General features: G+C 44.9%; 1 long non-coding RNA gene across 1 annotated transcript; it reads right to left on the bottom strand.

The window, feature by feature from the left end:
- Window positions 1-1862: 1862 nt before the first annotated feature.
- LOC131573413 (uncharacterized) lies at window positions 1863-25243 on the bottom strand. The gene is made up of 3 exons (XR_009276191.1): window positions 25174-25243; window positions 3788-3873; window positions 1863-1980 (listed from the first exon to the last, which is right to left on the bottom strand). It is a non-coding gene; the product is annotated as an uncharacterized LOC131573413 (long non-coding RNA).
- Window positions 25244-25446: the final 203 nt, after the last annotated feature.

Raw genomic sequence — 25446 nt, 5'->3', positions numbered from 1 at the left:
TAAATACTTAAGCCTTTTTCTACTTCCAATCTCCCTCTCTGAAAATATGGACCATAAATATCTTCTCCCAGGAGATTAGTCCTGGAACCTTATTGGGCTTAAAGTTATGTTCAAACAATGTCCTAGTAAAAACAAATAGTAAATAAAGTGTGTTCCAAGGACATCAAATCATGATTACAATGACTTCCATTTTTGTAGAACTTCCAAAATAAGTCTTTCTTTCTTTATGCATTGGAAAATATAAAAAGACTTGGTATACAGGAGTAAGTTAAATAGATGGAAATATAAAAGTAAAAAATAACAGGAGATTGCTTAAGAAGAGTATTTAAAACTAGAAAAGTTATTCCCAAGTAGCTTCCCAGACAGCTTCTGTAAGACAAAATAGAAAAGAAGCAGAAAAAAAGGGATTTTTCAGCTTAGTGGGATGAAAGAAGTCAGTTTCAACAGGGTCTGAAAGGGAGCAAGGAGTACTCTGACCATAACTGCACACCTGAACCACATGCTCTTACACACACGCATACACATACTCCCCTTAAATCCATCACAACTGAATGGTGCCTTCTTTCAGCATGTGTGCAAATGCTCCACTTCATAAAGCAGCCCTGAAAGGGCAAAGAGGAGAGAGAGCTCTACAAATATTGGTCCTTCACCCTGTAAGTCCTGCAGCATGGGGACCACACAGCCACTTCCCTGCCTGTCTCAGAAGGCTGTTCCCAGTTTTACCAAAAGTCTTGAAGGTGAACTTAAGCCCAAGGTGACTTACATGAAAAAAAAAAAACAAAAAACACCAGCAAAAAAAACCAAACAAACAACCAATCCACAAAAAAACCAAACAGCCAAGTGAAATCCTTTGGCAAGGTTTTGAACTGAACCTGTGTGAAATGAAATAAACCGTTCTCCCCACTCTGAAATACCAAAGGCAGTTTCTGTCAGAAGAGCTCCCCATATGTTAATCTGCAGTGAAGCCTCAGTGCCAGAGCTGGCACCTTTTCAAGTTAAAGGAAAAGCTCCTGCTGTCTTTATTGTGCCCAGACTCCTGACTGGATTGAAAGATATCAGAGTAAGAGGCTTCTTAAGTTCCCAAGAGCTCTCTGAAGATCACTAGCCAGTGGTTAGAGGAGATGTTAAGGGGACTGGGTTAGAAACCTCACACTGGCTAAGATGAAAGTGCTCCTTAGAAGGGATCCCGATTTTGTTGTGAGTGATCTCAGAATGAAGCTCAGCAAATCTGATGGCAGATTTCAGTAGAGAGATTCACATCTCAAAAGAAAATATTTGGTGCTTTTTAAAAAAAAATTATTTTACCAATTCAATTTTTCCTATTTTTTTCCCTTGTAATTTATGTTAGCTAGAATCAAACCTGAATTTTGTGGGGGTTTTTCATGGTATTTTCACACTCTTCTCTTTTATTTTCTCCTTTTGAAGGAAGAAAGAGTGAGAGGGGAAAAAAAGAAGGTTGGAAAAGGAAAGGGACTTCACTCATTTAAATTTTGAAGAAATAAATTTTTTTCAGCTAAAGTCAATTTAACTTAAATTGACATTTTCATGTAAACATGAAAAATACAAATGTAGCATTTTGATGCTCTTTGATTACATATTTTTTACAGCAGGAATTTCTTGATTAAGAATTTTCAGCCAACTTAAAGGCATGAGTATTAGGAGTCCCTGCAATCTGGCATCCTGAGCCATAATCTTTGCGAGCAGCAGGGAGGGATCTGTTTTGAGCAGCAGAGCATCTATGCTACAGCAGAGTGGTGCCTGTAATACAAGTGAGGATAACACAGGGCAAGAGATTAATATTCTGCATCACACTGGGCTCTGTTATTTTTATCCTGCTGTTTCCTTCACTCACCATCTCATGACTCACACCCTCCCCACACTGGAATTTCTGCCCCGGTCTCGTGCCTCACTGGTGTGTTAGGGAAGACGATGTGGAGAGCCATCTGCAGAGCACCTCTCCTGCTTGAGCTCCAGGTTGCTCTGGAAAACACAGAGGCAACAAAATTTACTGGTTTATCACATACCTGCTCTGGCTGCTGCAGCCTCCTTAGCAAACTGTATTCAGCTCTTGTCAGGGTTACAGTTCTTCCTTGTTTTTACAGCCTTAGGGACACGTCTGGATGCAAGTCCCAGCCTTCAGTAAAAGTACAGGGCTCAACCTGTGAGGTGAGAAAGGGCTTTTGAGAGACAGGTGAATGTAATTTAAGATGAGTAAAAGAGCTGCTTCTTACACATTTCTTGGTTATCACCTCAGGGATATGGTCCTCTATGCCACACTAGGCTGGCCATCCAGGGTGGGTGCTTCCTAAGGCCAAACCACAGTTCCCTGATGTGGGAAAGGAAGGCCAGGTCACAGGAGGAATTAGATGTTGAAATCCTTACTAATTGTACATATAGCTACTGTGATCCAAAATGCAGAACATCTAAACCCCAGTACAGTCTGCTGCTGTAGAATCCTGCACTCACACTTCCCAGTGGATTCAGTTTCCCAAGTGCCTGGACTCTGGCTTCTCTTTAAATCCAGAAGTAACATGGAGTTTGCTAGTTAGGAACCTAAATTCTACCTCCTCCCAGAAATGAGGCTGATCAGAGCAAGCATTTTCTCTTACCTCCTCACTGAGTTGCAACAACCCCTGCTCAAGAATCACAATTCCTTCCTTTCTCTGTATCTGAACTTTCATCTCCATTTTCCTGAGGGCATTTCCTAACCAGTCAGAAGCCAAGAGCACAGAAGGTTCACTCTATATGATCAAGCAAATATTCTCTAGGCTAGAGGGAGTACTTCAAGCAGCAAGTGGACACCATATCACCCTTCAAAAAGAAAAAATTAATACCAGAAAATAGCAGATAAATCTCCCTCTATATATTTCCTCCTCTTTTGCCCTGCCACTTTCAAAACTGAACTTCATTGAAAGGTGTCAAAGAATATTTATATCTTGCCAAAAAATCTGAACATTTATCTGGGGAAAGGGGAATAAAATCCTAACTTGGGTATGAGAATTCCACTCAGTAGCAAGATTCCCCTCACGCAGGTAATGAAGCAATGGGCTCTCCAGGACCTTAGAGTGTATATAGCCAAAGTAATGCCCTTTTTTCTGAGAAGGTAGATAGGAGTCAGGTTGGTTCTGGAGTCAGTTTAGCAGAAGGATCACTTTGCGATCCATTGTGTTATTCCAGCTTTCACAGGAAAACTCAGCAAAGGACATCAAATAGCTCCTTCTCACAAGTTTTTAGATACCCTGGCCTCCTGCTTTTTCTTTTTGCTCCCATTTGGTTCTTCAGGTAACACTGGAAACATAAAGCATGTTTTATTTCTGTGGATGTTTTGTTCTCCAGATTTGTCTTGGCGCAAACTTCCTACTCTGTCACATCAACTGAAGTCCTTCATAGGGACTGCTGATGATGACTCAGAACAGTCAATAAGCCTTTTGTTGGTGAAACAGCCTCATCCAGCAGAGGCTTTGTTGCTCAGAACCCAAACACCAGCTCAAGTCACCCGTCACATGCTCTGCCCTCTCCTCTTGTTCCTTCTCGACATAACTGACTGCCTGGAGAGGGGCAGATGTGCATGATGGAGCAGGAAGGCTGATGGCTTGCACATTTACACCACATCCAAATGTCAGGCCTCCCCCGAATCCAAAGGGCAGAAGCTTCCCTCAGTCCACCCTCAGTCTAGAAATGTGACCTTAACACAACAGTCATGCTCTTCCTCTCAGACAATTCCTCCAGCTGGAGGATGATCAATGTGAGAGCCCCAGGAGAGGCTGAGGAGGATGTGATTACTGACCTGAAATGAAGCTTGTGCGCACTGCAGGAGAAGCTTCCACTAAAATCTCTTCCACTGGAGTCAGCACCTCAGGACAACAAATGCTGCTGCAGTTTGAAAGAGGATTACCAAAAAAAAAAAAAAAAAAAAAAATTAAAAAAAGCTAAAGGGAATTGGAGCAGCCAGAGAAAATCTTGTTAATGCAGCAGTGTCCTGCTATGAGCTTTCTGTTTAACAGAGAGGCTCCTTGGTACTACTGAGTTAAATAAGTTTTTGCTGTCAGACACCTGTCAGTAGTCCTTTAGAGTAAGGTTTGTCCTGAGCTGCAATCTCCTGGACCTGTCTTTGTCTGCTGCTGTTCTAAACAGACTCTCTGAATCAAGAGGAACCCTTTCTATATCTTGCTTCTTAACTCTGTCTTAGTACCTGAGGTGCACAAAAGGTCAAGAAAGGACATATGAATATCTCAAAGAGGGTATCAAGAGGATTGATGCCAGGCTCTCTTCAGTGGTGCTCAGTGACAGGACTAGTAGCAATGTCCATAAACTAAACACAAGAAGTTCCACCTCAGCATGAGGAAGAATTTCTTTCCACTGAGGGTGGCAGAGCACTGGAACAGCTACCCAGAGAGAGCCTGGAGTTCCCCCTCTGGAGACATTCCAATGGATGTATTCCTGCGTCACCTGCTCTGGGTGACCCTACCTGGGCAGGGGGTTGGTCTGGATGAGCTCCAGAGGTCCCTTCCAGCCCTAAGGATTCTGTGAAAGCAACCACTTAGAACAGTCAGGAAATTACTTGCAAAGAGCAGCTTTCCATTCACACGGAGCTGGTCTCTGCACTTCCTCCCACTCTTCTCCAAACACAAGGAAAAGAAGATGCAGGGACACTTTTGTCAGCTTGAACATGGGGTAGGGCAAAGCAAGAGACTTTCTCCATGAAAGTCCTTTTCTTTCTCCTTTTCTGGAGGATGTTATTGCAAGATACATTTTTCGTGGAAACACTTCTGACTCAATCCAGAGTTCTCTGGCAAAGGTTTTCTCAATCATATGGGAGATGAGCACTTTGCCACCTCTCACAGACAGTGACCAGCAGTTCCCACAAGCTGGAGCAGGGTGGCTCATTTTAAACAAGATTTTTAATATTCCAGAAAAAAAACCCAGCAAACTAGTGTGATTTCCTTCTAGTGATTCAGAAGAAGGAATTGTAATCCAGAGGGTAAACTAAATATTAAAATGTATATAATCACTATAATTTCCAGAGAGCAGTGATCAAAATTGCCTCACATCTGTACACTGCATTCCTGGAACTCAATCTTCATTGCAAATGGATGCCTACTGTTGGATAAAAATGTCATTTGTCACTAAAAACAACCAAGAAGGATGGTAGTTCCTTGCTCAGAGCATCACTGAGAAGCACTTAAAATTATTGATGTAAGATTAAAGCTTCAAAAATAAAACCACATCATTAAAGAGCAGGAATTTTGTCTTGAACATGAAGTGTCACCATTTTCAAGACTAGTTCTATATTTGGAACAAGAATTAATGGGAAAGGAATCTGAAAAACCCAAACATCACTACTCAATATTTCATCACGAGAAATGTGTGAGATTTCTCCATCTCACAAAGAGTTTCTCTCCTAAGAGGAAAGGTTCACAGTTTGCTTTTTCAAGAAACTACAAGTTTTGTACTTTCGAGTATTAACTGATTTATGCAAATTTTATACTTAACCTGTCCATGAATTAATGAGTTGCCAATCTTGCTGTATTTTAAGTCAGATCAGCACCAGATGGAGAGCAGACTTGCTTAATAAGGGGTTTTATCGAGAGAGTAATTAAGCAAATATACATCTGAAATCCAGTGTCAATTCTGAGAAGCCTAACAAACTTTCCTAAGAAACTGCCTGGTTCTGTGGTGGCTGGATTCAGTTTTAAAATCCTGGCAGAGATCAGTATCGTTTCTTGAACCATGTTGTGCAAAATGTCTAAAGTGAGCCCTGAGCTCAGTTCTGACCCCTGTGAAGTCAGTGGCACCACACCAAGTGTCTTCCACTGCATCAGGACTGTGACTTACTGTTTCTAAGTCAGACACTGGCAATTACCTGAAGTGCACCCTTTGGCTGCCATGGCAAGCTAGATTAACTCTTTCACCTCCAGTTTAATTAGACCAGCAGACCAGCCTTAGTATGTTCAGCACTATCAGAGCAATCAGTCTGTAGCATTGCCTTTCCTATGTTCCTGCTCCTACACAGGCTCTGTGAGCACAGATTTTTTCTCCCTGAATTGGGAATGTAGACCAGGAGCAGCTTCCCATCAGAAAAACACAGGCTTTACTGAAACAATAGCAACTCCCCTCATAAAATGCAGCACCAGGTCAGGTTTGCCTGTGACAAAGGCAAATGCAGGCTGGCACAAGGCAGTGTTGAGTCTGACAGTGTGACTTCCACAGGTGTTGCTAGAGCTTGTGGGAGGTATTGCTGTGACTCATGGAGGCTGGCAGAGCTAATAGGGCAGCTTGGTGAGACAGTCCTGTTAATGACTGGTGGCTGTACGAAGAACACGCCATTCACAAACTGAAAAGGAGCATAAGGTGTTTCAGGAGTGGGCATGGGAGCAGCCACAGCTCCTCTGGGCTACTGGGTGCCAGGGCCTCACCACCCTCACAGGGAAGAATTTCTTCCTGATATCCAATCTAAACCTACTCTGTGTCAGTGTGAAGCCATTGCCTCTTGTCCTGTCACCACATTTATAAAAAATTCCTCTCCATCTTTGTCCCTTCAGGTTCCTGTGAAGGCTACACCGGCTTAAAGAAAGGCTGAATGTCCTGTCTCAATGAGTGACACACCTGGTGTAATCATGGGAGAAGACCAGACAAAGCTCCCTGGTGCTTGTGTTCCACTAAATATTTAAATATTTTTTGGAAAGATAGAAATGAGACAGAGTAGCCTGAAAATGCTCAATTCATTTACAGTAGCTGGGACAAAAGGAATGTTGAGATTCTTCAGAGAAAGAGGAAAAAGCTGGGTCAGCACACAGCAAAATGCCAGAAAAATTTGCTGCATAAGGTGTAAGAAAAAAATCCTCACGTGTATCACAGAGATCTAAACTTCTGTCTGTGTTCTGAAAAAAAATGTTCTGGGTATTTATAGTGATGCTGGTTAAAAAGAAGCCATCCCAAATTTAAATCTGAATCAGGCTAAAACTTAACCAACAGTGAATATTCAAGAGACCTGGTTGCCACCACTTAGAATTTAGAGTCCGTGCTCTAAATTCTACCTATGAGAGACCACCCGTGAAAAGTTTCACTGCCTGCTTGAATTCACGACACAGGGTGTGGTCAAAGCTGTAAAGGTGACAGGGTGCATGAGAAAAAGAGAGTGAAAGTGAAAATATCACCTTTATAGTAATCTGTGGATCAGCCCATTTTAGGATCCAGCTTTAGGTGCTGGAGGTTAAAACTAAGATGCCTTACAGGAGATATGTGAATGATCCACAGCAGAAAATATAAAAGCAGGAAAATGAATTACTTTTTAACAAAAGATGTAATTAGGCTATGGAACTCAGCGACATGGGTAATCAGAGGAGCCAAAACCTCACTGGATTCCAAAGGGCCAGGACACTAAAGGGAATATCCATATTATTAACTACAGAAAATAAAAACATGGAATAGATTGTTATTTCCACTATCTTTTCAAATAGTAAGCACTAATCTGGTATCCCATGATGCTACACATGATGTGTAAAGGGTCTTTACACATCAGTTCAGCACTTGCAACCCCCTAGATAAGTTTTCTTAAGGAAAGTCCAAAAGTCCCATTTGCCTAAAATTGTTCCCACCTTCTCCAGCTCCATTTTTCCCATAATGCTTTCCCAGTTTAAGCATTATGGACTGACAGTGATACCCAGCCTCATATTAGAGACCACAGAAACTGACAGATTCATAGTTTAGTCTGAAGCTGACAGTGAGGAATAATTGCCTCATCCTGATCCTTTTCCAAAGTGATTTTTGCCACCTGTTCTGTTAGTTCAGACTAACCCCTGCTCCATCCAACCAGCACTGGGAAGGTTTACCAAAACCAGCAGCAGTGCTGTTTCATCCTCTCTCTGTCTGCTGAAGCCAGTTGCAAAACATCCGTTCAATTCTACAACAGAACAGGCCTCCAGAGTCCAAACGCAATCTGAATCAGGTAATGGTGGAGTGGGCATCTCTCTGGTCCAAATTCCAGTCACAGAATCCCAGAATGGCTTGGGTTGGAAGGGACCTTAAAGCTCATCTCATTCCCACCCCCTGCCACAGGCAGGGACACCTTCCACTATCCCAGGTTGCTCACAACCCGATCCAACCTGGCCTTGGACACTGCCAGGGATGGGCCAGCCACAGATGCTCTGGGAAATCAGTGCCAGCGCCTCACCACCTTCACAGGGAAGAATTTCTTCCCAATATCCAGTCTAACCCTGTTCTGTGTCAGTGTGAAGCCATTTCCCCTTGTCCTGTCACTCCAGACCCTTGTCAAGAGTCTCTCTCCATCTTTCCTCTGGGTTCCCTTCAGGCACTGCAGCTCACTGCTCACAATGAGCTCGCTGCAATCCTTCTTCTCTCCAGACTGAACAACCCCAATTCTCTCAGCCTTTTTGTATGGATACTTACCATCCCCTTCTCGGACTGATCCCAGGGGTTAGTGCTCTGCAGCTAAGAATAAAGGTAAAGGTTTTTTCATCCCTTACAGGATTAAGTTGCTCTTCATTTGATGCCCATGAAATTTGGTAACAGCTATGCCATAACTGGTATTGAGCAGCACAGGTCACCCTCAATGCCACCTGTACTTCATCATGGGTGATACCAATGGCCCTCAACACACACAGGTGATAAAAGAATGTAACACGTTAAAAAAAAAAAAAAAATGTTGCTTAGTGTCGCCCTGAAAACTCAGCTTCTGAGCTTGCTGACATGGTTTTCTAAAGACTTTCCCAGGACAGTAACTATAAACATAGATATGTGTACATTCTTTCTGTTACACGTCTTGTGATGGGCATCTCTCATGGCCAGTGCAGTGAGAAAGTGTTATCCTGACCATCCAATCCCTGGCTGTGGTCAGGAGCCTATAAATCCTGGGAGGAAAAATAAACTCTTTCACCACACCTCAACCTGTGTCTGTGTGATCTATTCATCTTCAGCGGCAACATCTGGTGAACCCCGACGTGTCTTGAACGTGTGTTACAGGGTACTGTCTAGCCTGTGGCTATGGATGGTTTTGGGCTTTCTCCTACGGAGGGCCTGGTTTTGGAGATATGGCGTGCAGTGCATGATCAGAGAGGGATTGATGTTTCGTATGCTGACTTTCAGCAATTGTGTGAGTATGGCAAAATTGAGGGTTTTTTCCCTGTGGTTGAAGCGATTTTTTCTCAGTCGGCTTGGGAGGCTTTAGGCGATTCCCTGATCGAGGCTCTGCTGGTCGGTTATGAGCCCCGGGTGCTCCGGCTGCTCGGGATCTGGCGAAGGTGCGGCTTTCTGAGGTCAGGTCCCGAGGTCGGCTCCCCCGGGATCGCCGGGGCCCCTGGCGGGTTGAACGGGGCCGCCGCGGGCCCGGTGGGCGTGACCCCACCTCGGCCCGCGCCCCGGCGGCGTAAGCCTGAGCCTTGCCAGCGGGCCGTCGGGGGCGCCGCGGACCCGGGGGGGTGTAGCCCCGCCTCGACCCACGCCCCGGCGGTGTAGGCCTGAGGCGGGGTTGGGTCCCTGCCAGGGGGCCACCGGGGGCGCCGCGGACCCGGGAGGTGTAACACCGCCTCGGCCCGCGCCCCGGCGGTGGAAGCCCGGGGCGGGGTCGCCGCCTCCGCGTGCCCTCCCGGCACAGACCGATGAGGGGGTGCCTGAACGGGGGGCGGCGCCGGCCCTGGGGGATGCCTCAGGATCTGTCCCGTGTCCGTGCTGCGGCGGGGCCGTGCCCTGCCCCGCGGTGGGGGACGGGCAGGGGCCAGGCTCCGCGTCGGTGGCCGCGCACCCCTTTCCAGCGGAGGAGCGGCCGGCACCGCTTCTTGGACCTTTCGCCCCTGAAGAAATGCTGTTAGGGGCGATTCCGAGCGCTGTCCCCCCTGCGCCGGATTCGTGGGGCGTGGGGGCGGGTTCTGCGAGTGGTGCCGACGCCGGGCCAGGTTCTGCCGGTCCCATGCTGCCGGATTCCCATGCCTGCTCCCTGGCAGCGGAGCAGGACGGTGCCATGGCTTCGCAGGCTGTGCCTGTACCGGCGCCTCGGTCCTTCCCGGCGCTGGAGGCGGGCTGTGCTGAACTGCCTCCAGCCCCCCCCGCCTCGGGTTCCCGGGCATGGCCCGAGCCTGCAGCTGGAGCGGGCCCTCCCCCATCACCTCCTGTGGCTGTGGCAGACCAAGGTCCTGAGCTGTTTACCACTGGCTCGGGTGGTGATGCCGCGGGGGCAAAACCAGTGGCCTTGACAGGCCAGGGGTCCCAGGCTGCTGGAGCCTTTTCGGCTGGCCTGTGGACTTTGTCCTCTTGTAAAATGACTGTGCAGCTGAGCATATCAGGCATTCCATGTGCTTCCGAATGCTTTGGTCCAGTGGATGAGGCCGTGAGTGCTCTTGTTGTGGCGTGGTTGAATTCCACTGCTCAGGGCATCATTGCTCACCTAGGGGATGTTGATTCGGATTTCCTGGGGTGCATTTCTGGCATGGGTTCCACACTCACCCCTCCTGTTCCTAGATTTGCTCACCTTGTGCCTTTTGAGTTTTATGTTCGCAGAGCTGAGAACCAGCTGCGGGGAGATGGCGGCTCTGGGTTCCCTGGACCTCCCTGGGTCACTGAACTGCTGTTCTGCAGCCAGGGATCATCCTGAACGGGTCTGCACCCTGTCCATCCTTGGTGAGATGCTGTCAGAGATTAGCTTCTGTGGGTTTTGACACTGGCATGGACATCACCATTGTCTGGTTTGCTGATGGACCCTTGGACCCGATGCTGAGACACTCAACACAAGGAAGAATTAGAGACTGACTCTTTGTTCAGCAGATTCTGTTGTCTTCTGTCATGATAGACTAGTCACCCTCCGTGACTTGATGCAAGAACAGCTGGATCACAGTGATCTGGAGTTTCAGCCAGTCCCTGGGACATTCCTGTTTTCTGTATCAAGAAGAAGTCTGGGAAATGGAGGTTGCTACAACACCTCCAGAAAGTTACTGCTATGATGGAAAGCACGGGGATGTTGCAGGCTAGCATGCCTTTACCTGCCATGCTTCCTGTTGATTTGCTAGTCCTCATTGTGGATCTGAAGGACTGTTCTTTGCAATTCCTTTGCATCCCGATGACAGACCAAAATTTGTCTTTCTGGTGCCAGCTATTATTAATGCTGAGCCCACACAGAGATATCAATGGAGATTTTGCCATAAGGCATGCAAATTTTGCCGGCATTTGCTGATGATATGGGGCTCTAGCCCTCTCTGGAGTTTGCGAACAGTTTCCTGCTGCTTGTCTCTACAACCTCCCTGAAATTATTTGAGGGTCAAAATAATTTTTGGGACAAACAGTCCCGCATCTGGAGGTGCAATTATTTTTTTTGCATTCAGTGCAGACACTGCATGAATGATGTCCAAATATTAATGGGCTTTTACATGGTTGTGTCCTTATATGGGACTGACCATGACAGAACTGTCTCCCTTGTTTAGTCTATTAAAGGGGGACTCTGATTTAAAGTCACCTCTGACACTGACCCCACAGGCACAGTAGATGCTGGAGGAGGTTCTGCGAGCAGTTTCTGCTCCTCAAGTTTATTACATTAATCTTTCCATTGATGTCGCTGTTTTGTTTTTAGGTTTTTTTTTTTTAGAGAGTCATGAGGCTGGATCAGCCCAATTGATGGAATTACAGGCTGCTGTCGTAGCATTTCATACGTTTTCCCAGGCACCTTTCAGTTTGGCCATGGATTTTGCTTCCGTGACCAAATTGAGAGCCATCCACAAGCAGGTGGTGATGCTGGACATTTGTTTAATTTAATTTTTTTTGAGTTTTGTTGTTTTTCTGGGTTTTTTTTGTAATAACGAAAGGGTGAGATATCACCCTGAAATTACAGCCTTCTGATTGTATGGAGTATTGTATTTTTCTATTATTTATTATTTTGATTGTTTATAATGTTGCTAGTTTCTTTGTTCATTTTTCTTTTTTCTTTTCTTTTTATTGAACCAAAAAGGGTGAGATGTCACCCTGAAAACTCAGTTTCTGAGCTTGCTGACATGGTTTTCTAAAGACTTTCCCAGGACAGTAACTATAAACATAGATATGTGTACATTCTTTCTGTTACACGTCTTGTGATGGGCATCTCTCATGGCCAGTGCAGTGAGAAAGTGTTATCCTGACCATCCAATCCCTGGCCATGGTCAGAAGCCTATAAATCCTGGGAGGAAAAATAAACTCTCTCTTTCTTTCACCACACCTCGACCTGTGTCTGTGTGATCTATTCATCTTCAGCGGCAACAGCTTAGCACCTTGTTGAAATGTTCCCTCTGTGGACAGAAAATTATGGAGATGGCATCTCTGTTTGCAATGACTTCAGTGTCCTCCCTGAATTCTGAGATGATATTTAAAAATGGGGACTGTCTATCTAGGAAAGAGCCATATTTGTCCTGGTTAGTCCTGCACAGCCATTCTCCTTTAAAATAATAAAGATTAAATTTATTTTAGTATTTCAAAGTGGACACAGTTACACATAAGCCAGGCCTACCCTTATTCCAGATATGCTTATCCACAAAGGAGTGTGCAACACTTTGAGTCATGGTAATTAAGAACTATTTTTTTTCTAATTCTCATTCAGATTACGCTTCCCAAGTATTCCCATGTATGTGAAGCCTTACAGATTTAGAAAAAAACCTCTCCAATCTCTCGTCAGTTCCTAGAGAAGAAAACTTGCTGTCAATTCTTGCCTGTAAAATCTGAAGAGCCACAGTAATGTCCCTTTTACATGCACTGCATTTTCCCCAGACAAATGTAGCAAGAGCGAAATAGGTCAAAATTCTGCAACAGGAACTACAAGATGATTCTCAGAACATACATGTGTTGTGTCAAAGCCCTAGATACATTTCTGTTCCCAAATAGCTTTTGATTTAGCACCTAGGGTATAACAAAAGGTAAGGCTCAGTTATTGCAGATTTTGCCTTTTCTTTTTTCTATTTTCTTTTTTTTTTTTTTTTTTTCCTGGAAAATATGCTTTTGTAAGATATCTCTTGCTTTTAACCTGTGTGCTTATACATTATTTTGAATATCCACTGGGCAGATGGTCCCCTAAGTCTGAGTTAATAACTTGTAGGTAGCTTTTGGGAAGCTTTCTGAAATCCCTTCATGCAAAATGATTTCACAAACATCATGAAACTGCATGCCATTCTTTGGCTATTTTAACAGACTACTTCAAATGGTCAAGACGAAAAATGGCAGATTGTATTCCATTAGTTTTGCAGCAGGCTACTACACTTATTTTACCATGGTAAAAGAACATAATGGGAAAATAAAGCACCTATACAGCTTTCACTGAAGATTTTTCTAGACCTGGAAGCCATGACAGGCTTCAAGGTGAGGATGTTTGGGCCTCTGTCTCTCTTCTGCAGCAGTTCTTACCTTTCAAAATCAGGTTGCTTTTTGAGTGAGGCTGAGTATTCAACACAGGCTGAGTGTTCAACAATCATGAGTCAGACTTCACAGCATCATAAGATTAACGTAAAAATCGGATTTCAAACAGGAGGTTCTTCCAGTTCACCACTGGTTTGGTAGAGATACCGTGTGCTTTGTGTGGTATAAAGTTAAGTGTTGCAAGTGTCCCGTGTGGTGAGCATTTAATCACTGGTTTTGAACAGATTTCACTAGAAATCCGTGACTGACAAAATTCTTCAGCCTTTCTTAACAATGGCAGCACATCAAATGCCTTCTGGTCCTCAGCCAGGTTTTTCTGTGTGTGAACCAATCAAGCATGACTGCCCTCTCTCCAGGGTGATTCATAACTTTGGAAAATAGAAGAAAAAATATAATATTCAGTTGGAAAGGCCCAACTGTCTGAGCACCCCTCTCCCAGTGTATACTGTGCCCAGCATTCCTCTGTTCCAGGTGCAGAATCCAACATTTGTGGTTGTTAAACTTCACTGAGTGGCTCACAGATCCAAATCTCTGACCTCTCAAGGCCTATTGGCCCTGAAGAGAGTCGACTTTGGTGTCACCAGGAAATGTCTCATGCTGTGTTTGACTCCTGCATCCAGGTCATTGATAAATAGTTGAACAGGACTGGCTTTAGACTTGAATCCTGAAGAAACAAGGCCCAAGGTATAAACTCCCATCAGCTCAGAGCCCCAAGCTGATAGTTGGTATTATTCCCTCAAGCACAGTAAACCTTCCCACCATAAGGGACCAGGAAATGGCACTTCCTTCAGGGGCCAAAGTTTTGAGGACAAAGGACAGCTCTGAGATGCACTTCCCTTTCAGAAATCACACATTGCTAATATATATGTACCTAAATTTTCTTTTTAAAACACCCAGCTGCTTAACTGCTCACTGAGAGCCAATACATGAGGACTACAAGCCACCCTAAATATGGAATCACTGGAAGGGCCTCATCCAGAGAATCCATGATGAACACAACCTAAGAATGTACACAAAGATCCATTCTACTTGTAAATTAGTCCCTGGCCAAGCCTTCCCTCTCTTCCTCCTGCATCTCCATGCTGGCCACTGCAGTGCAGCAGAAAAGGATATGAGCTTTAAGCGGGAAGGGAGGAAGGGAGGGAGGGAGGGAGGGAGGGAGGGAGGGAGGGAGGGAGGGAGGGAGGGAGGGAGGGAGGGAGGGAGGGAGGGAGGGAGGGAGGGAGGGAGGGAGGGAGGGAGGAGGGAAGGAGGGAAGGAGGGAGGAGGGGAGGAGGGAAGGAGGGAAGGAGGGAGGGAAGGAGGGAAGGAGGGAAGGAGGGAAGGAAGGAAGGAAGGAAGGAAGGAAGGAAGGAAGGAAGGAAGGAAGGAAGGAAGGAAGGAAGGAAGGAAGGAAGGAAGGAAGGAAGGAAGGAAGGAAGGAAGGAAGGAAGGAAGGAAGGAAGGAAGGAAGGAAGGAAGGAAGGAAGGAAGGAAGGAAGGAAGGAAGGAAGGAAGGAAGGAAGGAAGGAAGGAAGGAAGGAAGGAAGGAAGGAAGGAAGGAAGGAAGGAAGGAAGGAAGGAAGGAAGGAAGGAAGGAAGGAAGGAAGGAAGGAAGGAAGGAAGGAAGGAAGGAAGGAAGGAAGGAAGGAAGGAAGGAAGGAAGGAAGGAAGGAAGGAAGGAAGGAAGGAAGGAAGGAAGGAAGGAAGGAAGGAAGGAAGGAAGGAAGGAAGGAAGGACTCAAGATACAAGGCACTGTTTGCCTTATTTCTAAGCACAACTCTGCTGCTTGCTGTTACCCTGTAAATCCCATCTAATTAGCATTTGAAGCACTTCAGAAAAGTCTGTGAATGTACCATGGTCTCTCCTGTGTGGATAGAGCTACAGTTTAGGACAGGTCATGCCACAGCTTTTGCCTATGAGAAGCAGTTTTAATTTTGGTCTTTCTTTCCCCTGGGCAGCCAGCTATGTTTCCAAAAGCTTTAAAAAGAAGTTATCTTCTTCAAGGCCAGTGTCCTTTTGCCGAAGTTGGTTGGAAATGACTGACGAGTTCAAAAGCTCCTGATGAACAAAAGAGGAACTAAAAAACCACCAAACCATTCTCCAGACTGAACCCAGCTCAGTCCACTACCGTCTGCAGAGCTGATATGAACCAGTGCTCCACAAAGCCAACCATGTGTGAAAATAGCTGTACCTGAACCTCCTGCTAAGGCCACCACTAAGCCACAGTGTCCCTGTGTGGGGAATCATCCTCAACAAGAGCCAACCCTAGGAGCTCTGCTGGTGCCAGAACATGTACTCCATGGCACACACTGGCATCACCAGCAACCCTGCTGAATGGGCATTCCACTCCTGCATCCAGGTGGTTATGCTGGAGATGACTAATATTGGAATTGTTATTGATAATAATTGTAGACAACTGTTCAATAAGGAGCACTAGGCACAGCCCCATCCCCTCAGCCTGGACTATGGGAATCGGGAGGGAGATGATGAGGCAGAGCCTGTTGAGCCTGCAGAAGAGAGAGGGCTGGGAGAAGGATGGTGCTGGTGCACACATTAGCACCCTGCCACTGTCCTGGGATGGCTGATGTGCCCACCATAGCTGGAGAAGAGCCGTGTTGGCTCTCTGGAGCGCCGGGCCAGGGGCAGCTCAGCACATCCTGATCCCCCCGGGCAGCAGGGCAGGCTCAGCACGGAGCTCTGCCCTGCTGCAGGACCCCGCCACTCCCTGGGCACCGCCTGGCCTCAGTGGAGAGCTCCAGGCTCCTGCCGCGATCCGGAGCCAGCACTCAGCGGGGGCTGCTGGAGCCCTGGCTGGAGACAGAGCCGGGCTGTTCCCAGCGAGCTGATGCTGCACCCTCAGAGCCCGACCTGCGCTGCCTTCACCCCTGTGCCAGCCCCTGCTCGCTCCGTGCGAGCCTACGAGCTGCTAACAAAGGCATTTGCTCTGATGAGGCAGCAAAAGCGAGCCCCCCACAAAGCCTATAAGAATTGCTGACATACGCAGCGCCGTGAGTCAGCTGCGCTCATCCTCCATATTCCTTCGGCTCGTCGGGAGTTAGAAAACTGCAGGTTTGGTTTGCTACAAACCAGCTCAGCTCTATGCTGTCTTGTCCCAGTCATGTCAGCACCAAACTGGAAGGAACAGCCACAGGTCAGGCAGATTTGTCTGCACCACTTCACACTTCAACCTTCGAAAATCCATTTATTGCCAGGAACTTCTCTTGCTGCTGTACCTCCCTTTGGGAAAGATGCTAATTGGCTGTTTGTCATCTATTCAGAAAGGGGAATTGAATATTGCCTGGCTGAGTCACAACCTGCTGAAATTCACTCCTGCCCTCTCTTTAAATTGAGAAGGCATGTCTGGCACATGCCTGAACAAAACACTTTATGAGTAAAGATTTTTTTCAGTAAGATACCTGCCTCATGGTTCCTATCCAACAGAGACTAAAACTTTACAAAATCAGCCACTGGCAGCACTCCTAGAATATTTTTACATTCACACATATTTCTAAAAATGTCAACACCAGTCTAACCATTCTCATCTGGGGAGTCTGACATCAGATGTACATTAGCCCAGGAAAAAAACACCCAAAATGCAAGCCCCTTCCAAAAAGGAAAGCAAATTCCATGTATGTTAGACTGGCTCTTGTCTTTGGGCTCTGCAAATTAGAGGAGGAAATGTTACAGTGTGATTTTACACCCATGATGATTCAATTAGAAAATCAGACAAGGGAATGGGGATGGGTTTTCCAGTGATGAGAAGTGAATATGTGATATTACTGTTCAGGCCTGACTTCCTGTTTCTTTGGGTTTGCTACCCAACAGCAGACAAAAAAAGTCCAGGGCAGGACCTTAAGAGCCACGTGCAGTCCTGGAATGAAATCCAGACAGCTAAACAACACTGCATCTGGCTGTGGGAGAGCTTCCCTGGGGAGAAAGCATTTTGGCTTGAGCATTTTGTTCCAGTCTTCAGTCTCTGATTAGTTTCTCTTCCAAATTCAGACCCTTCACACCCCTCCCCAGCATCACCTTCCTTGCCTGAGAGATGAATGCAGCCAGGACATGCCACACTGCCATTTGGCCATGCTGAGTCCAGGCAAGAAAATTATTGTTTTCACACTGTGCCCATAGCACATGCCATCAGCATTCCTTCATTCTTAAGAGAGATCTCCGTTTAATTTGGGCTGTCAGGACTCAAGGAAAACAAGGGATGTGACTGCAGAGCTCCAGTCTATCTGAGCAGGATTCCTGGAATGGAATCCTGTTGACTTCAGTAGGACTAATCTGAAGCTACAGAGTGAACAGAGTGCAGGGCACGCTTCTGAGACATTTTAAATATATGTTTCCATGAGGGCTGCAAAAATGACTTTACAACTGCTCTCCCTCTGGGAAATAATTAGAAAGCCCTCCTCCCCTTACTGGCTCTGACAGTGATTGCATCTGCTCACCTCCAGGACGTGTTTGGCACCTGAATTTTGCTTTCTTGCAAATGTTCATGTTTTCTACATGTGCATTTGCACTATATGTCCTGTCTCTAAATGTTAACACACAATAAACAGAGTTTTCAGCCTTACTCATTGTTGAAACAGACCTCAAGGAGTGATACCATGACACAAAAAGTTCCATCATTTTTTCCCAGGTGATGCACCTCAGCATTCCAACCTCCACATTCTGGTGGTCTTTTCTGACGCCCACACTAAACCATGTGCCCTCTCATCTGCTGAAGGAAAAATCCTATCAACTTGTCCTTAGCTGTCCCTTCAGAGGGACTTCTCACCCCCTTCTTGAAATGGTTGACAGCATTAACACCTTAAACTATTGTAGTTAGAGCTGACAAGACCCATAGATTATAGAAAAGATTTTAAGTGGAAGTTTGGTTCTAGACATGCACCCTTTCTTCTCCCTCCGACTGAATTTAACTCATGTTCCATTACCTGAGGACCAATGGCAGATAGGCTCATCTTGAAACCACAGAAGAATTCTAGTGCTGGTCCACTTTCTGCCTGTGCTGGGTGGTCTGTGGTTTCTTCAGCACTAGAATTCAGTGTGTCCCCACCCCTTTCTTCCTTTATTTATCTTTTTAATTATTTTTTTTAATAGTTACTTCCTGGTGCATCCTGCTGGATAGCAAGACCAGGGGATATGCTCAGCCACCAGGGCCCGAACTGGAATTCTAAGCAGAGTTAGAAGATGCAGCAACTGAAACACAAGGTACTGCCTACACTAGGGCCAGGCAAACAGGAAAATCAGCCCAAAACCAAAGCAACAGTATCCCCCTCCCACTGTCAGATACACTTATGCTCCTCTTTGTGCAGCTGGAAGAGTGTAATGATTTTTAGTTAGAGTTGCATATAGAGGAGTGCAGGTGGAAGCAGAATTAGATGAGAAAAGATTTTGGCAGGAATAACTGTTCTCAGTGAATAGAGACTGATTATTGTTTAAGAATGTGCCAAAAGGGGGAAATGCTTTTAAGATACCCCCAAAAATTGCCTGAGTGCAAGAGGCATCAAAGCAGGGCTGGATCTACACTTGCCACCTCAAGAGTTTGAGGGAATGTTCCCAAGCAATTAATCACTATCAACTACACTTCAAGGTTCCTAGTCACGCTGGTAAGTCTGTACCCAAGCACTGTCTCCCAAAATACTTCCTAGGCACGATGTGGGAATGAGAAGGGGCCAGGAAGGGAGCCCAGTAGGCTGAGTGCCGAACACCTTGTTTCAGAGCGAGCCTCTGGCAGCAGGAGCACAGCCTGTGTCCTGCCAGCTGGCCTCAGTGCCAGGGAATGGTCCTGGGCACATTTTGTTTTCTAATATAGATGCAGTCAGGATGTCTATGAGAATGTCTATCTCCCTCTCAGTGACTATCCAGCTTCCTTTTTAAGAACAGAGCTACCCCATTTTCCACTAGCAAGAAGAAGTTCAAATGCTATTTTGAAATGCCCAGTGTTTCCAAGCCTTCCAGAGAGATTTCTCTTTCCTGCTCCAGAATTCGGTGCTTTTCAGCCTCTGCTCCATTGTAAATATGTATCACTAAGATGGAGATACTCTGGGAAACAAGTGCGAAAGGGAAATCTGATGAAATCAAAATTTGTTGGTTACTGGAACTTACTCCGCCAGGCCTGCAGGAGTTGCTAGTGGCTGCCTTAGATCCACACATTCTCCTAAAGGCAGGTACCTGTATCCTTTCAAGGCACTGAGCAGACTGTTAAAACATGATCCTGAGACATACTGTGCAGGTATTTTTCCCAGTGGCTGAAATCCAGAGACAACTGTGGAAGCCACAATCCCTTTCTCAGCCAAATGTTCTGATATCTCAGCTGTGGATTCCTCCTCTTCCCTTTGCTTCCTCTTTGGCTCAAGGAACGCTGTCTCCTAGCACAGAGGCTAAACTTAAGCTAGAGGGTATTCCTTCCCAGAACAAGCCTTGTCACCCTCCAGACTCCCTGCTTCTTTGCACCATTCTCTTGCATAATAAAACACCATGTATTTTCACAATAAACTTTCTTTAAACAGCCCCCTTGTGCAGCACTACCTTGAAAATTACTGTGTGTGCTGAACTGAGAAACTCATACAATTTGCTCTGCAAATTCATGTTAAATGATCACATTCAATCACACCCCATTAGATTTTCAAATCATTTAAAGCAAGACAGAAAAAAAATTATAAGGTTATGCTGCTTAAATAATTTTTCACCTTTCAAACCACAGGCATTTCTACCTATAATTAAGCAGGGAGGAGGGAAAGGGAGAGGTTTTAAATGTGTCGAACTTGCTTGAAAGAATTAAGTATGGTATAGTGTAACTAATCTCTACTAACTGAAGAGAGCAAAGCAAGCCCTGGTATGGATTTTGTGATATTTTCTGCGGGAATTACTACATGCTAAGACACCACCACTGGAGTGAAATCATACGAAGGAAGAAATTCTACCTCCTCCTTGTACACACCAGACCTTTAGACCAATGTAGTCTATTTAAATCACAGCTTTTCCTCCAGCATCTTCATGGAAATCCATCAACCCTGACATGAGTATTTATTATGCAGCTGTATTGTCATGAGAAGAGCTGCAAGGTTTCATTGCACTGCTCACCCACAGGAGTGAGGAAACCACTGTTCCTGGCCAGGGTTGGGCATGGGATTTAAGAGAAGAGACCTTATACTTCAGCATTTATGCCCAAACTGCCTTTGTCAGAAAACTAGGGGAGGTCAGAGTAACCAGTGTCTTGAGAGGGAAATTATTATCTGTTTCCATCCATTGTGGCTTCTCCAGCAACATTCTTTCCAATGTCAATTTTAATATAACCACAGCTGTTTTCCACAAAATTGCAAATGACAATCTCCATGGTACACCACAGTTGAAGCACAGAAATAAGATGTATCTTTCTATTTTCTCCTCTTCCAGTCAATCAGGTGTTAAAACCTACACCAATTTATTTGGAAACATCCCCCTGATGACTCTGATTTATTTATACAGAAGACAACTTGCAGATGACTTTTGGTAAATTCTAAATTCTATCTGGAAAATTATTAGTTCTGCAATAAGCATAAGGACTGTGTGCTAGGAAGCCCAAGCTCTAATGAAAACACTTTGTTGCCATCTAGGAAGGATATTCATTTTACTATCAGGTCATTTCTGGGGCATCCACAGATTCTCTGGGCAACTTGTGCCAGGCCCTTATCACCCTCAAAGAGAAAAAATTCTGCCTAATATCCAATCTAAACCTATTTCCTGTCAGTTTGAAGCTTTTCTTTAAACAAGTTGGTATTTCTCTTCAAAATTTCTAATTCCAATGAATTTGTTAGTCATATCATTATCAGCTTTATTTTTTTTTCCTATTCCAATTACCATCAAACTTTTTATTTCATATTATTTCAATGGTTACTATAACCATATTTTTCACAATATTTCATCATACAAATGTTGTGTATGTTCTGGTCAATGGGCCCACAGAGTTACTGGAGAATTTCTGTGTTTACACCTCTTGTGAGCTGACACACTGATGTCAGATGGCATGACCCAGCTCCACTGAAGAGTATCAGCACCCCGAGGTCCCAAATTTAGGCCAGAGAAACAGAACTTTAACAAGCTGACCAGGACAACCAGTGACCAGTTAGTGCACACAGAAAATAAAAGAAAATTAAAAAAAAACCAAAACCCCAACAAACAAACCAACTGAAAACCATACATTAGTGAACCTACAAAAAGACTAAATGGCACAATCTAAAAAAACTAATTAATGGCGCTGTCTATAGCAAAAGTCATGGCAGAATGATTTTGGAACAATGATTTTAATTGGACATAGGCTATATTATTATAAAGACATTTTCTATTTCATTTTTTGGACATTTGTAGCTGTGGAGTGAGGCTGGTGGTCACACAGTGACATATCTAAAGCTGAACCAAAGGCAGGCAGATGCTGTTAGAGCTTTATCTCCCAGTTTCCTTGCTGCCCCTCTGTCCTGCACTGGATCAGCCTCGTTATTCCCGAAGCTTTCTCCACACTCTGCCTGCCACACAACATTCCTATCCCACCACTGGCCAAGTGGCAAGGCCAAAGTCTTGATGAGGTGCTTAAAGCCCTCCTTCAGTTATTCCCTAAATATGGCAGCAACCACCCTGAGGCCCCTGCCAAATTCCACTCCTGTTCATGGCATCTTGCTGAATGTCTGGATCAGATGTCAGCGAGGAAGCTCATCCCTCACCACGGCTCAGTGGCACTACCACATGCCACTAAACGCTCTCCTCATTTGACCTTAGCACCAGCTTCACTGACACTGATCAGGAAGAATTATTTCATTACAGGAAAGGTTGTCAGGCATTGGAATGAGCTGCCCAGGGTGGTGGTGGAGTCATCATCCTCAAAGGTGTTCAAGAAACACCTGGATGTGGCACTCAGGGCTCTGGTTCAGTTGACAAAGTGGTGATCTGTCACAGGTTGGACTTACTGACCTTTGAGGTCTTTTCTAACCTCAGTGATTCTGTGACAGGTTTCAGAAGACACAGACTTTTTGTGCACACACATATCTCTCACAGACAGTGCTCTGGTATGTGTTTTGTTCCCTAATGGGAGGTGAAGGGCAGTGCCTGGAGAATGGCTCAGTGCACTGCAGCCAGAACCACCTCCACCAGACCAGCAGTGTCTGCAGCTGGAGAGGCCAGGGAGCAGCCAGCAGAAGTGCCACATTCTCCTTACAGAGACCAAATTAAAAGAGCACACAAAAGAGGAATATGTTCATGCTGTTCAGAGCATCATTAATTCCCCTCTGTGTCCAGTGACCCCACACCAGATGGGTCACAGTGCACAGCTGCTGGCACCCAGTCCTTGCCTGCAGAGCCACCCACGAGACCATAGGGGGAATCTCTCTCTTCCACTTTTCCACTCTTATTTGTAGCCTCTCTGAGCCCTCTCATCTTTTAAAAGGCTTGGTCTCCCCTTCCACAGCCTTTTCTTTACCCTGCCTGTACACAGAGCATGGTGCAATTGTTCATAGAGCTCCGGGAGATGAATGGTGTTATATAACTGCTTGTTACTGTTTTATCATTTTTTAGGATGATGGAAAAGTAAAAGGGAAATGTGGACTACCCTTGGGGCCAGGCTAAGCAAACTGAACTTACATTACCAGTGAGCCAAATGAACATTCACTTCAGCATCTCCAAAAATGCATTTTAGTGCACAGTGTCTCATGTGAGAGGACAAGCCATTAATAACTACAGCAAGTGTGGGGTGAGGGAGCTTCTCTGTTGCAGCTCCTAGCCAAAAGAGTTTAAAAAAAAGCTGGTTGGTTGGTTGTTTGGCTGGGTTTGTTTGGAGTTTTTTATGTCTGCAATGATTGCTATTCATTAAGCTCTGGTATCTTGATGCTTTTGATATGGGAAAGAGGTCTGATTCAGCCTGCAGTTCATTCCAGGTCAGCTAGCATAAAATCAATAGTGGTTAGGATGTATTTCCTTCTTGTGATGGGCCTGGAAGAGAAAACTCTCTTCCTGTCTCACATTTCCAGGAGCCTTCTTGGAGGGATTCAGTTCTCTCTTACTTTCACACTCTTTTGCAGCACAAATTTGCATCGGCACATTACGTGACTGTATCACGAACCCACATATTTGCCCCAAAATCCAAGAAGAAACAATGGCTCCAAGCTTTCAGCTCAGTTTATAACTCATCTTTAAATAACCATCAGAGAATCAAAGAATACCCTGAGCTGGAAGGGATCCACAAGGAACATCCAAGTCCAACTCATGATCTCAAACCTCAAAATCATAAAGATCGGTGCATCTGAAACACCTGCTGAAAATTGTGTTGGTTTAAGCATGTGTCCATGCTAAATGCTCTGCTGAACTGGGCTCTGACCATGTTCCTGGTCACATTACTCAGTATTTGGCAGCAGTACCTCTCATCAGAAAGCAATTTCTTTAGTGTTCTATAAGCCAATATAAATAATGTAATGTAAAATATAAAATATTTTGTAAAGGTGTCAAAACCGAATTTGCCTGAGCTGTGCTTAACAACTGTTTAGAAACACAAACCAAGCAAATATTTTTAACCATACTAAAAGAATTATTTGTTTTCTTTCTAATGAAAAATTCTGGGTTTTTGTTATGGAAAACCACAGCATATTCAAACAGAAGGTTGAATTTAATTTTCTGTCAGATGAGTGAGCTCAGGCAGCTCCAGGATGAGAAGGCAGCACTTGAAATTGTGCTTCCATGAGGAGAGAACCAGTTCAGCAAAAGCAACAAATGGACACATTGGTGTAGAAGAAGAAAAGTAAAAAAGGAGGAAGTCCAGGCCTTCCCTTTGTATCACCAAGATCAGTTTGACCCACGCCCCATAGCCCTGATCTGCTTTCACTGACATCAGCTTGCAGTAAATACTACAGAGATGTAATCCCAATTCCTAAAATCCTTTCACAGGATTCAAAAAAAATGGCTGCATGGACACACTGCCTCTGCTCTGAGGAGCCAACAGCCCAATCCAACACAACATACAGCTGGAAGACCAAACTCTGGTGGTCAGGAAAGTGGGGGTAGTAGTTCACAAAAAACCACCCCAAAACCTCACCCTGAAAGACTCACTGCAATTGTTTGGTGCTTACTCAGGCAAGTCAGATGGATGTGATCATTGAGGGCAAATCAAAGCACTTGTCTGAGCAAAAGCCTTACTCTAAGTCCATCAATGACGCAGATCTCAGCACGTGCAGTGGAGTTACACCACTTCTTTGTTTCATCTGAGATTCAGTCTCACCAAAGAGCTGATTCTGCACTTCCTCCTGGTGCAAAAACTGCCACCAAAGCAAAGTGGAGATCTCCCTGAGTCTGGAGTGCAGCTGCACTGGGCACTTTGCCTGTCAGTCTTGTTTCAGACAGCCCCTCACCACATTACAGTCTCAGTCCCCATCTAAATAAACAAGCAAACCAACCAAGAAACCAACATCTGAAATTCTAAAATTAATGTGAAAGATGCTGTTCTCTATTATGAGATTCAAAGTCCTTCCCCTCAGCCTTGGGTTTTGGGCTGAGCACACTGTTCATGAAAAGCATGACTGCTTAGCACTTATTTTACTGACTATGAAGGAAAAAATCATCATGCATTATCATTAAATTAAATTTAAGTTAAATTAAATTAATCATGGGCATTATCATAAAAGAGCATGGTCAGGCACAGGAAAGCAGGATTTGTGTCTGGGGGAGAGAGTGTCAGAGCGCTGCTCTGGAAAGCTGATCTCAATTTATCTCAGGACATAGATGAGATACTTGAATAAATTATAATCCCAACTGAGCACTTATTTATATTAGAAAAATTGTTAGAAACAAACCTTGAGCAATGTTGACAATCAAGCCTTCTCTTCCCTGCTACTCCTGCTGTGCCACAGGATGTGGGAAAGGCACGGAACATCCTTCAGCAATAAAAGAGAAGTTCGAGGGGGAAACAGATTTCCTTTTCAAGAGAAATGGTAAGAAAGCTGTTCCAGCTAAAGGTGCAACTTTGTGTCAGTCTTCAGAATAAGCTGTGATCTTGATGAAGATAATGTGTCACTCATCTCTCAACAACACCTCAACTGTAAAATCCACAGCACTGAGAAGGTTTT

Source organism: Poecile atricapillus, chromosome Z (genome assembly GCF_030490865.1).
Source record: "Poecile atricapillus isolate bPoeAtr1 chromosome Z, bPoeAtr1.hap1, whole genome shotgun sequence".
Lineage (NCBI taxonomy): Eukaryota > Metazoa > Chordata > Aves > Passeriformes > Paridae > Poecile > Poecile atricapillus.
Note: the sequence above shows the minus strand (reverse complement) of the source record. Positions and strands in the feature narration are given on the sequence as shown.